Below are 13,313 nucleotides of genomic sequence, written 5' to 3' on the forward strand. Positions count from 1 at the left end.
ATTGATTTCTAACTGTGTTTCAGAAAGACATTTAGCAAGCAATTGATCAATTCTTTGAGCCGCCCCGCCACATCAAGGCATTCTCATAATGGGGCAGGCCTACTCTACGTGTTTTATATTCGCTGTGCCTTTACTGCGTTCTGACCATAAGCAGTGCTGGCTTCTCCCCCCCCCCCCCCTTTTTTTTTTGCCTTGACATTGGTTAGTGGTTGACCACCAATGTTGCCGTGCACGCTGGGCCATGAGCGCCATTCTCTCTGTGTTCATTATGATTGATCTAGGCTGCTGTACACACATGCAGCAGCCCTGCCCTACCCCAGGCTCTGTTTGATTGTGCACCTGTGCCTTGGCCTATCTCATGCTTTATCTGGGGTGTGGGTTGGACCTGAAATGTCAATCTGGACCTGGTCGACCTTTATCTGTGCTTGCCCCTTCTGGCACCATGGGTATTACTCAGTAATGCTTCAGGTACAGCTTGCACTTAATACGGTCTTGCTTTTAGGAAGCCGTAATGGCACAGCGAATATAAACGTGTAGAGTAGGACTGCCCCATTATGAGAATGCTGTGACGTGGCAGGATGGCTCAAAGAATTGATCAATTGTTTGCTAAATGTCTGTTTTTGAAATAGAGTTAGAAATCAATATGTGCATGTGCCCTTTATGTACTGCATTCTGACCATAAGCAGCACTGGCTTCGCCCCCCCTTTTTTTTGTAAGCTAATGGATGCACTCATTATCAGCTTTAATACTATTGTATTCATTTTAGGGCAGATGTACCTTCCTTTCACATGGAAACGCGATCGAGGCAGAAGCAGTTAAGGGAAGAGAGCTCATCAAGGTAATTATTGCACACTTCTATTTATATTAAATTCTCACTGTAGTTGTAGAGACCAGCTACACAAGCCACTGAGTTTGAAACTGCAGATAATTCTATTGTATGGAACGTTGAAAAGTGCACCTGTATGTCATTTCAAAATTCCATAGGAGAACATTGGCTGCAGTGACAAACTCGCATCTCAAACTGGTGTGTGTGTGTGTGTGGAACTTGGAGGCGGGATGTTTTTTTTCAGAGTTTAGTACTATTCATTCCATAGGGTAGGGGACAACTAGCTGATTGGCGCAGGTCCCACTGCTGGGACTCTGTTATGATCAGGCGGCCTTGGAACAACATGAAAAAAACCTTCGCTGGAGTAGTGGTAACTATACAGACCGCAAACCCTGAACTTATCACAGACACTAGAAGTAGCCATGGGGTGTGCCTAACCAGACCTAGACACCTCGACACAGCCGGAGGACTAAATATCCCTAAAGATGGAAAATAGGAAAACTGACTTGCCTCAGAGTCGACCCCCAAAGGATAGGCAGCCCCCCACAAATAATGACTGTGAGTAGAAGAGGAAAAGACACACGCAGGCAGAAAACAGGATTAGCAAAGGAGGCCACTTCTACCTAGATTGGAAAGTATAGTACAGGATACTAAGCGGTCAGCACAAAAACTACAAAATATCCACAGCAGAAAAAATACAAAAACTCCACCACCTAACTAAAGATGTGGAGAGTATATCTGCGACTCCAGCGAATCCAACCAGACTGAGAAAACAACAGGACAGTCCAAGCTGGAACAAAATAGAAACTATGAACAGCACAGAAAATAGACACACAGCCTGTGTGCCTAAGAAAATGAAGCAGAAACTTATCTTTGCTGAAATGGCAGCAAGCAGGAGAGGCCAGGCAGAGAACCAATACTTCCAATAGAACATTGACAACTGGCAAGGACCAACGAGTCCTGCAAAGCTAAATACCCCAGTCAGATTTGCAGTTAGCAGAAACACCTGTCCAGGACTGCCGCCCAGGCACAACTGCATTACCATCAACAACCACCGGAGGGAGCCCAAGAGCAGAATTCACAACAGGACTCGCACTGTCCATGCAAGATTGACGTGTATTCATGGAAAATAATGGGAGACCCATGCACATCACAGGATAAGCCGGAGATCACAGCTCCTGTTCCTAGCTCTGTCATGTCTGTGCTTAGTGCTGATGATCGGTGCCGGTGCCAGCAGTAGGACCCACACAGATCAGTTACTTGTCCCCTATCTTATGGATAGGGGGGCAACATTGGAAACAAAGTCCTGCCACCGGAGCTCCCCTTTAATGTGATAGCCAGGACACGTTTCTGAAAAACCTAAAGCATAGTGACACTTTGCAGCATTTGTGTTAAGTATTATTGCATTTTGGCTAAGTGCCAATATGCTAGAAGTGTGTTTGTTTGTTTTTAATGCATGTATTTCAGTTGTAATATCATTATTCATTTTTCCTTCAAAGAATTGAAGAACCAAGGACATCGCAGAGGACAGATTGGAGGATGAACCCTGTGGTCATGCTGAAGCGACTGTAAAGTTCAGTTTTGGTTGTGTTTTAGGTGGGTATTCTAGTAATAGAAAAACAGCTTCTAGAAATGTGTGTTATTGTGTCTCGGCTCTATTGAGTTCAATGGAGCTGAGCATCATGACTACATTTAACGCCAGTTAAGAAGGGGCAGTTTATTGTAAGGAGGCAGCTGTTTTTCTAGTACTAGAATTAACGTTTAATTGAGTCTATTGTTCTGACTCTTTTTGCAGGTAAAATTTAGGCGTTTAAACAATGTGCATGTTGCTGTTCTATAATATTTTTGTTTAATAAACTAATGGTTTTTATTCTACGTGTTTGTATTGTTAAAGTGTAACTATTATTAATATATATATATATATATATATATAATATATATATATATATATATATATATATATATATCTGATGTCATCAAACTTGGGGCCCATCCACACATACATATTTGTGCCACTTATTTTGACTTTACAGTAAATATGCAGGTAACTACATTGTATATTCACTGCAAAGTGCACCAGTTTTACATGTAAGGGTCCATCCATATGCATGCGTGGATCAGCCCTTAGAATCCCCTGATTCCTTCTAATAAATATATATATATGAATATGATTATATAATGTTGTTGTTATTATTATACTAAAAGAATTGCTAAGCTTTAAAGCCTAGGGCTAACAGCAATGATGAGGAAAAAAAAAACTGAAGTGTTGGCATCAGAGCAAAAGCGACTATGGACCGGAATCTGAGCTGTTGTATATAAGGCACATCACTTGTCACTGGATTACGTGCCTGAGCAAACATACTCTTGTTTGAATTATTATTTGTATCTGTTTGAGCTTTTTTTTTTTTTTAATTCAATAAAGTGTTATTTAGGTTGGCTGTGTTGTAGTGGTATGTGGGCTACAGAAGACGTTTGTTTTTTTTTTTAACCATAAACTTACACCAGACATGTAACACATCTGCATTGGCATCTCCTGCATCTCAATGATAGGGACACAGTATAAGTGCACCAATCACCTGGAGAACGCCAGAAAGCTGCTGTACATCATACAGATGGTCAAAGATCTACCGCAACTCCCCAGATATGTGCTGCAGAAGACTTGCTTAATGGTGGTATTGGGGTTTGTAAGGCCACCATCTTTGTACTCACGGCCTCCTGTGCTCTGTCCTTATAGCACCTCTCACTCCCTACTAGGCATTCAGTACTTTAGCTGGAATCACATAGCTGCCAGTGAGTTGCCTGAAAGACCAGACATGAGCCTTAGTGCCTGCACTGTCCCATTATCCAGGACCACTCTACTTTCATCTCCTTTTTCAGGTATGTGACAAGGACATCACATACGAGAATAACCTCATCGGACACCATGGCGGCAATAGCATTCTGTAACCTCCGGTCACATGGTCACCTCATCACTAAGGACCTTTATCGGTTTACATCGTACTATGTACTGCAGCAAATATTAACCCCTTCATGACCCAGCCTATTTTGACCTTAATGACCTGGCCGTTTTTTGCAATTCTGACTAGTGTCCCTTTATGAGGTAATAACTCAGGAACGCTTCAATGGATCCTAGCGGTTCTGAGATTGTTTTTTCGTGACATATCGGGCTTCATGTTAGTGGTAAATTTAGGTCAATAAATTCTGTGTTTATTTGTGAAAAAAACGGAAATTTGGCGAAAATTTCGCAATTTTCACATTTTGAATTTTTATTCTGTTAAACCAGAGAGTTATGTGACACAAAATAGTTAATAAATAACATTTCCCACACATCTACTTTACATCAGCACAATTTTGGAAACAAAATTTTTTTTTGCTAGGAAGTTATAAGGGTTAAAATTTGACCAGCGATTTCTCATTTTTACAACGAAATTTACAAAACCATTTTTTTTAGGGACCATTCACATTTGAGGTCAGTTTGAGGGGTCTATATGGCTGAAAATACCCAAAAGTGACACCATTCTAAAAACTGCACCCCTCAAGGTGCACAAAACCACATTCAAGAAGTTTATTAACCCTTCAGATGCTTCACAGCAGCAGAAGCAACATGGAAGGAAAAAATGAACATTTAACTTTTTAGTCACAAAAATGATCTCTTAGCAACAATTTTTTTATTTTTCCAATGGTAAAAGGAGAAACTGAACCACGAAAGTTGTTGTCCAATTTGTCCTGAGTACGCTGATACCTCGTATGTGGGGGTAAACCACTGTTTGGGCGCACGGCAGGGCTTGGAAGGGAAGGAGTGCCATTTGAGTTTTTGAATGTAAAATTGGCTGCACTCTTTAGCGGACACCATGTCGCGTTTGGAGAGACCCTGTGTGCCTAAACATTGGAGCTCCCCCACAAGTGACCCCATTTTGGAAACTGGACGCCCCAAGGAACTTATCTAGATGCATAGTGAGCACTTTAAACCCTCAGGTGCTTCACAAATTGATCCGTAAAAATGAAAAAGTACTTTTTTTTCACAAAAAAATTTATTTTCGCCTCAATTTTTTCATTTTCACATGGGCAGTAGGATAAAGTAGATCCTAAAATTTGTTGGGCAATTTCTCCCGAGTACGCAGATACCTCATATGTCGGGGTAAACCACTGTTTGGGCACACGGTAAGGCTCGGAAGGGAAGGCGCACCTTTTGACTTTTTGAATGGAAAATTAGCTCCAATTGTTAGCGGACACCATGTCGCGTTTGGAGAGACCCTGTGTGCCCCCCCACAAGTGACCCCATTTTGGAAACTAGACCCCCCAAGGAACTTATCTAGATGCATATTGAGCAGGTGCTTCACAGAAGTTTATAACGCAGAGCCATGAAAATAAAAAATAATTTTCCTTTCCTCAAAACTGATTTTTTAGCCTGGAATTTCCTATTTTGCCAAGGGTAATAGGAGAAATTGGACCACAAATGTTGTTGTCCAGTTTGTCCTGAGTACGTGGATACCCCATATGTGGGGGTAAACCACTGTTTGGGCGCACGGCAGGGCTCGGAAGGGAAGGCACGCCATTTGGCTTTTTAAATGGAAAATTAGCTCCAATCATTAGCGGACACCATGTCGCGTTTGGAGAGCCCCTGTGTGCCTAAACATTGGAGATCCCCCACAAATGACCCCATTTTGGAAACTAGACCTCCAAAGGAACTAATCTAGATGTGTGGTGAGCACTTTGAACCCTCAAGTGCTTCACAGAAGTTTATAACGCAGAGCCATGAAAATTAAAAAAAAAATTTCTTTTCTCAAAAATGATTTTTTTAGCCCGCAATTTTTTATTTTTCCAGGGTAACAGGAGAAATTTGACCCCAAAAGTTGTTGTCCAGTTTCTCCTGAGTACGCTGATACCCCATATGTGGGGGTAAACCACTGTTTGGGCACATGCCGGGGCTCAGAAATGAAGTAGTGACGTTTTGAAATGCAGACTTTGATGGAATGCTCTGCGGGCATCACGTTGCGTTTGCAGAGCCCCTGACGTGTCTAAACAGTAGAAACCCCCCACAAGTGACCCCATTTTGGAAACTAGACCCCGAAAAGAACTTTTCTAGATGTGAGGTGAGCACTTTGGACCCCCAAGTGCTTCACAGAAGTTTATAACGCAGAGCCGTGAAAATAATAAATACGTTTTCTTTCCTCAAAAATAATTTTTTAGCCCAGAATTTTTTAATTTTCCCAAGGGTAACAGGAGAAATTTGACCCCAATATTTGTTGTCCAGTTTCTCCTGAGTATGCTAATACCCCATGTGTGGGGGTAAACCACTGTTTGGGCACACGTCAGGGCTCAGAAGGGAAGTAGTGACTTTTGAAATGCAGACTTTGATGGTATGGTCTGTGGACGTCACATTGCGTTTGCAGAGCCCCTGGTGTGCCTAAACAGTAGAAACCCCCAACAAGTGACCCCATTTTGTAAACTAGACCCCCCAAGGAACTTATCTAGATATGTGGTGAGCACTTTGAACCCCCAAGTGCTTCACAGACGTTTACAACGCAGAGCCGTGAAAATAAAAAATCATTTTTCTTTCCTCAAAAATGATGTTTTAGCAAGCAATTTTTTATTTTCTCAAGGGTAACAGGAGAAATTGGACCCCAGTAATTGTTGCGCAGTTTGTCCTGAGTATGCTGGTACCCCATATGTGGGGGTAAACCACTGTTTGGGCACACTTCGGGGCTCGGAAGTGAGGGAGCACCATTTGACTTTTTGAATACAAGATTGGCTGGAATCAATGGTGGCGCCATGTTGCGTTTGGAGACCCCCTGATGCGCCTAAACAGTGGAAACCCCTCAATTCTACCTCCAACACACCCCTAACCCTTATCCCAACTGTAGCCATAACCCCAACACACCCCTAACCACAACCCTAACCCCAACACACCCCTAACCACAACCCTAATTCCAACCCAACCCTAACCCTAAGGCTATGTGCCCACGTTGCGGATTCGTGTGAGATTTTTCAGCACCATTTTTGAAAAATCCACGGGTAAAAGGCACTGCGTTTTACCTGCGGATTTACCGCGGATTTCCAGTGTTTTTTGTGCAGATTTCACCTGTGGATTCCTATTGAGGAACAGGTGTAAAACGCTGCGGAATCCGCACAAAGAATTGACATGCTGCGGAAAATACAACGCAGCGTTTCCGCGCGGTATTTTCCACACCATGGGCACAGCGGATTTGGTTTTCTATATGTTTACATGGTACTGGCACATGGTATGTGCCAAATCCGCACCGTGTGCACATAGCCTAATTCTAAAGGTATGTGCACACGCTGCGGATCTGCAGCAGTTTCCCATGAGTTTACAGTTCAATGTAAACCTATGGGAAACAAAAATCGCTGTACACATGCTGCAGAAAAACTGCACGGAAACGCAGCGGTTTACATTCCACAGCATGTCACTTCTTTCTGCGGATTCCGCAGCGGTTTTACAACTGCTCCAATAGAAAATCGCAGTTGTAAAACCGCAGTGAAATGCGCAGAAAAACCGCGGTAAATGCGCGATAAATCCACAGCGGTTTAGCACTGCGGATTTATCAAATCCGCTGCGTAAAAATCCGCAGAGGACCAGAATACGTGTGCACATACCGTACCCTATCCCTAACCCTAACCCTAGTTCTAACTCCAACCTTAGTGAAAAAAAAAAATTCTTTATTTTATTATTGTCCCTACCTATGGTGGTGACAAAGGGGGGGGGGGTCATTTACTATTTTTTATTATTTTGATCACTGTGATAGGTTTTGTCACAGTGATCAAAATTCACATTGGAACGAATCTGCCGGCTGGCAGATTCGGCGGGCGCACTGCGCATGCGCCCGCCATTTTGGAAGATGGCGGCGCCCATGGAGAAGACTGACGGACCCCGGGAGGCTTGGTAAGTATGATGGTGTGGGGGGGGGGCCACGGGGGGGTGGATCGGAGCATGGGGGGTGGATTGGAACACGGGGGGGTGGATCAGAGCATGGGAGGGTGGATCGGAGCGTGGGGGGTGGATCGTAGTGCGGGGGGTGGATCGGAGCGCGGGGGTGGATCGGAGAGTGGGGGGTGGATCATAGTGCAGGGGGGTTGGATTGGAGCATGGGGGGTGGGATCGGAGCACGGGGGGAGCGGACAGGAGGACGGGGGAGCGGAGCACAGGACGGAGGGGAGCGGACCACAGATCGGAGGGCTGGGGGGGAGATCGGTGGGGTGGGGGCACATCAGTGTTTCCAGCCATGGCCGATGATATTGCAGCATCGGCCATGGCTGGATTGTAATATTTCACCAGTTTTTTAGGTGAAATATTACAAATCGCTCTGATTGGCAGTTTCACTTTCAACAGCCAATCAGAGCGATCGTAGCCACGAGGGGGGGGGAGGGGGAGGGTGGTGAAGGCACCCCACCCTGGGCTAAACTACCACTCCCCCTGTCCCTGCAGATCGGGTGAAATTGGAGTTAACCCTTTCACCCGATCTGCAGGGACGTGATCTTTCCATGACGCCACATAGGCGACATGGGTCGGATTGGCACCGAATTTCATGACGCCTACGTGGCGTCAAAGGTCGGGAAGGGGTTATGTTTACTTTACTCTGTAATGCCACATTCTAAGGCTGCCGTCACACTATCAGTATTTTACATCAGTATTTGTAAGCCAAAACCAGGAGTGGGTGATAAATGCAGAAGTGGTGCATATGTTTCTATTATACGCTTTCTCTAATTGTTCCACTTCTGGTTTTGACTTACAAATACTGATGTAAAATACTGACCAAATACTGATAGTGTGACAGCAGCCTAACATGGACTCATTATATTTATATATCGCCGCCACTCTAGTTTAGAAAAGGGAACAAAACCAAAGCAAACTTCATTTTATTTAGAGAAGCAAACATAATAAATGTATATTTGTTCCTATTCCTCTGCTTTACAGCGATCGCATAGCTGCCTTTCTCCATCTTCATTATTGCCGCTTTGTGAATCTGTATCCGAGCTGGGGAGAAAAGAAAAATGTGATCAATATTGCACAGTGCAGCATTCTGCATAGTGAATGTGTCTGGTATGGCACCTCGGCGACATTGTCACCTCCTAAAATATTATACATCATCTATATACATAATTGTCTAAGGGTCACTTCTGTCTGTCCTTCTGTCACGGTTATTCGTTCGCTGATTGGTCTCAGCAGCTGCCTGTCATGGCTGCCGTGACCAATCAGCGACGGCCACAGTCCGATTAGTCCCTCCCCTACTCCCCTGCACTCACTGCCCGTTGCCTGCTCCGCAATCCCCACCGCTCACACAGGGTTAATGGCAGCGGTAACGGCCCGCGGTGTAACGCGCTCCGTTACCGCTGCTATTAACCCTGTGTGTCCCCAACTATTTACTATCGATGCTGCCTATGCAGCATCAATAGTAAAAAATATGTCAGGTTAACAATAATTAAAAAAAAAAAAAATTAAAACCTGCTATACTCACCCTCCGCCGCCTTTCTCGCTCCTCTCCACGCTCCCGGGACCACTCCATTGCAAGCGGCAGCTTCCGCTCCCGTCCCAGGGCTGGTGTGGGACAAGGACCTGCCGTGACGTCACAGTCATGTGACCGCGATGTCATCATAGGTCCTGCTCACACCAGCCCAGGGACGGGACCGCAAACTGCCGCTTGCAATGGAGCGATCCCCGGAACGTGGAGAGGACCGAGAAAGGCGGCGGATGGTGAGTATAGCAGGACTTCAACGGGCGGTGAGAATATGTTTATTTTTTTTTAAGTCTCTATACTACGTGGCTCTGTGCTGGGTAATATACTACGTGGCTCTGCTATATACTATGTGGCTGGGCAATACGTGACTGGGCAATATACTACAACGCTGGGCAATATACTGCGTGGCTCTTTATGTGGCTGGGCAATATACTACGTGGGCTGGGCAATATACTACGTGGGCTGGGCAATATACTACGTGGGCTGGGCAATATACTACGTGGGCTGGGCAATATACTACGTGGGCTGGGCAATATACTACGTGGCTGGGCAATATACTACGTGGGCTGGGCAATATACTACGTGGGCTGGGCAATATACTACGTGGGCTGGGCAATATACTACATGGGCTGGGCAATATACTACGTGGGCTGGGCAATATACTACATGGGCTGGGCAATATACTACGTGGGCTGGGCAATATACTACATGGGCTGGGCAATATACTACGTGGCTGGATGCATATTCTGGATTACCGGATGCGTTAGAATCGGGCCACCATCTAGTATACTATAATTGAAGATGCTTATAGGCTGTGAGTCAGATCACAATAGTAGAAGATAGCAATGGAGATCAGGGTTGAGGGGGGTACAAAAATGTGCTATGTGGAGTTTGTCTATTTTATGTTATAAAAATATAATGTCTACCCCCCCCCCCCTCTGCACAGCAATGTTTTCCACACACCAACTCTTATCTTCTCCTTTGTTATCTGGGAGCCTCTGAGATATCTGTGCCTGCAATCAGAAGGGTCTACTGCAGACAGCCGGGCTGTGGAGATGTGCACGTTTTTGGCCAACTGATTTCCTTTTTCTTTATTACCTCTCTTACCACCTCCTGCCGCCCCTGTCAGTGAACAACCCTAATGTATTCTGTGCTGTGTACCTTCAGAGCAAAACCCATGTATTACTGCCCAAGATGGCTGATCTAGAAGTTGCTCAGTGTTCATTGTCACTTTTTTATTTTTTATCAAAGGGTGGCTTTAGTCACCTGAACGACACCGCTGGTCAACAAGGCTTCGTGCAGGACCTTCAATGATGTTCGAGATCAACTGAACTCTGAGTTTTAAAGGTCCTGATGTACTGCAGGAAGCCTCGGTCAGCAGTGGCAGCATTTAACCCTTTCAACGCTCCGGGACATGATATGTGGTGAACTGTCATATACCGGAGTGTGGTACAAACCTCCTCACAGTGCTAATGCAGTGTTCCCCAGCCAGTGTGCTAAATAATTAAATATTGGCCGGAGCATGAGCTCAGTCGAACAAACCAATCCTGCATGATGTGAGGGACTATCGTTTAATGTCCGGTGTGTGGCTGTGCACAATTGGAACGATAGTGTCTCATCACCAACTACTGAGCGACAGTTGCTTAATCGAGGTGCTAGATGTGGGTGATCGCATGATAAATCATCCCTTGTAAAACTACTTTCACAGGACTCTGCACCTACACTTACATCTGGTTTGCTTCATCCTGTTTTTCCAGGGCATTGATTATTATTCTTAGAATTCTGTACACACGCCGACTTCTGACCTACAGAAAGAGTAATGTGATTGAGGATGGAGAACAAATGGGAATGTGGATAAATATGTGGGCAGGACGTTACCTGTATGCAGGGGTGAACCTAGCCTCTCTGCTGCCTGAGGCGAACGGAAAAATGGCGCCCCCCCCCACAGTCCCTGCCTCACTGCCTGTGCACACACATCCCTCCACCGGACCCGGTAATCGCCGCTCGCAGTAGCATACCAGCAGAGGTGTATCTAGGGTTTCTGGCACCAGGGACAAGAATTCATTTTGGTGCCCCCCCCTCCACCAAGGACATATGCGATTTGCACACTTAGTCATGTACCCACGAGCTCCTCGCCCTAATGCTCTCAATGTTCAGTGAAAAACTGAGAGAAGCAGAAGAGAAGCTCGTTGTCACAGGACCATAAGTATGAAAGTCGCATATGAGTGAAGTGTCCATGTGACGACTACTGGAACCTGCAGAGCTGAATCCTGAGATCGCAGCTTCTGAATTCTCACAACGCATGCACTGCACACTACTAGGATTCTCCCTTGCCAGTGGACGGTCATGTCAGCACAAGCATGTGGTTTGTAAACTTCTGACCACATTCCAACTAGACGTGCCCGGCCTCGCTTAGTTCATTTTCATTGACTGAGGCCACACATGTCTAGTCAGCACGTGACCACGTGTATGTAAATCACCAGCACGAAAGAATCCTGACAGCGTGCAGTGCGCACTGTGAGAAGTCAGAAGTCTGCAGTCACAAAGAATGACTGCAGACTCATCACAAACCTGGACATCCCCTTTAATGCTCCTAACATAAATAAAAACATGAGAATTAGTTAGTATCACAAATAACATTTACATCCAGGTACCTTATAGATGGCGTCGCCTCTGGAGCCGTTCTCCTTCTTTCCTTCATCTTGTCCAGACCCCATGATGAGTTCTCTCAGCCACAGCCGTCTCTGCAGACTTCCATCTTTTCCGCTCTTTTGCAGAAAGTCTTCACAAGACGCCCTTAAAGATACAAGTGTCATTATAATGCTCCGGAATGAAAAATTGCCCCTCACTATATTGTCTGCACAAAATATGACCCCCATCCTGTCCCTCTTATGGTACATGCTCTTCACACTGACCTCTCCTTTCTATACCTGCCCCCTCTTCACACTGTCCTCTCACACTGTGTCCCCCCTATAGGGCCTAGTATTTATACTCTATATATATACTCCATCCTCCCACCCTGTGTGCATGGCTCCCCCATCCTTCTCCCCTGCGTGCATGGCTCCCCCATCCTTCTCCCCAGCGTGCATGGCTCCCCCATCCTTCTCCCCTGAGTTCACGGCTCCCCCATCCTTCTCCCCTGCGTTCACGGCTCCCCCATCCTTCTCCCCTGCGTTCACGGCTCCCCCATCCTTCTCCCCTGCGTTCACGGCTCCCCCATCCTTCTCCCCTGTGTTACGGCTCCCCCATCCTTCTCCCCTGCGTTCACGGCTCCCCCATCCTTCTCCCCTGCTTTCACGGCTCCCCGATCCTTCTCCCCTGCGTTCATGACTCCCCCATCCTTCTCCCCTGCGTTAACGGCTCCCCCATCCTTCTCCCCTGCGTTCACGGCTCCCCATCCTTCTCCCCTGCGTTCACGGCTCCCCCATCCTTCTCCCCTGCGTTCACGGCTCCCCCATCCTTCTCCCCTGAGTTCACGGCTCCCCCATCCTTCTCCCCTGCGTTCACGGCTCCCCCATCCTTCTCCCCTGCGTTCACAGCTCCCCATCCTTCTCCCCTGCATTCACAGCTCCCCCATCCTACTCCCCTACGTTCACGGCTCCCCCATCCTTCTCCCCTGCGTTCACGGCTCCCCATCCTTCTCCCCTGCGTTCACGGCTCCCCCATCCTTCTCCACTGAGTTCACGGCTCCCCATCCTTCTCCCCTGCGTTCATTGCTCCCCCATCCTTCTACCCTGCGTGCTTGGCTCCCCTATCCTTCTCCCCTGCGTGCATGCCTCCCCTATCCTCCCACCCTGTGTGCATGGCTCCCCATCCTTTTTCCCTGCATTCACAGCTCCCCCATCCTACTCTCCTGCGTTCACGGCTCCCCCATCCTTCTCCCCTGCGTTCACGGCTCCCCTTCCTTCTCCCCTGCGTTCACGGCTCCCCCATCCTTCTCCACTGAGTTCACGGCTCCCCATCCTTCTCCCCTGCGTTCATTGCTCCCCCATCCTTCTACCCTGCGTGCTTGG

General features: G+C 46.5%; 1 long non-coding RNA gene across 1 annotated transcript; it reads right to left on the reverse strand.

The window, feature by feature from the left end:
* Nucleotides 1–8,715: 8,715 nt before the first annotated feature.
* On the reverse strand, nucleotides 8,716–12,090 carry LOC138667321 (uncharacterized). The gene is made up of 3 exons (XR_011318712.1): nucleotides 11,955–12,090; nucleotides 11,029–11,105; nucleotides 8,716–8,819 (listed from the first exon to the last, which is right to left on the reverse strand). It is a non-coding gene; the product is annotated as an uncharacterized lncRNA (long non-coding RNA).
* Between the last annotated feature and the right edge of the window lie 1,223 nt (nucleotides 12,091–13,313).

The sequence above is a fragment of the Ranitomeya imitator genome, chromosome 2 (assembly GCF_032444005.1).
Source record: "Ranitomeya imitator isolate aRanImi1 chromosome 2, aRanImi1.pri, whole genome shotgun sequence".
In the NCBI taxonomy this organism is placed as follows: Eukaryota; Metazoa; Chordata; class Amphibia; order Anura; family Dendrobatidae; genus Ranitomeya; species Ranitomeya imitator.